Genomic DNA, 974 nt, shown 5'->3' with positions numbered 1-974 from the left:
TGACGGCCCTGGGGAACATACTAACCATTTCGTGCTCCGCGTTTCACCTCCATTATATTGCCATCAATATGATGTGAGAATTAGTGAGATGGATGTGAGGATTAGCATCAATATGATGTGAGGATTAGGAGGCGGTACCTGTTGAACTCCGAAGCTCTTAGGCCAGACACTCATTATCAGGTAGACCTGACAGGTACACCTGATCAGTTATACCTGACACCTGATGAGCACATACACTATCAGGTAGAACTGACCAGGTGTAGGTACCTGTCGTCAGGTCTACCTGATAGTGTGTGGCTGACCTTAGCTTTTAGTAGGCGCATTTTATTTAGTAATTAGAGACATAAAACATACCGACTTTTTGATGTGAAAATTCCAAGTTTTTTGGCCGATATTTTTCTACTTCTTAGAGAAAAATAACTGGGAAAATTTCGAAATTTCACGAAGTAGGTAATTTAAGATTCAAATTGTTATTTTAAAGTGTGGGAAAACAAAGAAAGTAATAATACAAACCACTATCAGATGAATCCTCACTGTCAGACATCTTTGAGATTAGTGGATGAACAAAATAAGAGGTTCTTGATAAAAATGGTGTTTCACCAAAGGAAGATAGTTCAACGTGATCTCATTTGATGTTCACTTGTAGATTTTTGTTGAAGCTTTTCAGCAATATCTGTAAAGAAAAGAAATTGCAGGTGAAGTTAGTCAAATACAGCCTATGAAGTGCTAGGTTCCAGGCTAGATTCCTGTCCGAGACAAATTCTATCCTAATTTGACAAGTTTTGTTCTTGTAACAGATTACTTTATCCTATTCTGTCTTTCTTCTCTCTTCAGTTTCGGGATGAAAAGACCTTAGCAGTTTCGATTCCCTCTATCAAACCTCTTCACAGAAAAAATTAAACTCAGACTTATCATTACCTAGGTATGTACTTACATCTGGGAGGAAGAGTGAGTGGTGACCAAAGGACCAACCA

At 38.2% G+C, this 974-nt stretch overlaps 1 long non-coding RNA gene across 1 annotated transcript; it reads right to left on the bottom strand.

Annotated features, from left to right (window-relative positions):
• Positions 1-9: 9 nt before the first annotated feature.
• LOC113473201 lies at positions 10-482 on the bottom strand. Its single transcript, XR_003395242.1, has 2 exons — positions 284-482; positions 10-220 (listed from the first exon to the last, which is right to left on the bottom strand). It is a non-coding gene; the product is annotated as an uncharacterized LOC113473201 (long non-coding RNA).
• Positions 483-974: the final 492 nt, after the last annotated feature.

This window comes from Diaphorina citri, unplaced genomic scaffold (assembly GCF_000475195.1).
Source record: "Diaphorina citri unplaced genomic scaffold, Diaci psyllid genome assembly version 1.1 scaffold18722, whole genome shotgun sequence".
NCBI lineage: Eukaryota > Metazoa > Arthropoda > Insecta > Hemiptera > Psyllidae > Diaphorina > Diaphorina citri.
The sequence above is the reverse complement of the archived record's forward strand: the minus strand, read 5'-3'. Positions and strand labels throughout refer to the sequence as shown.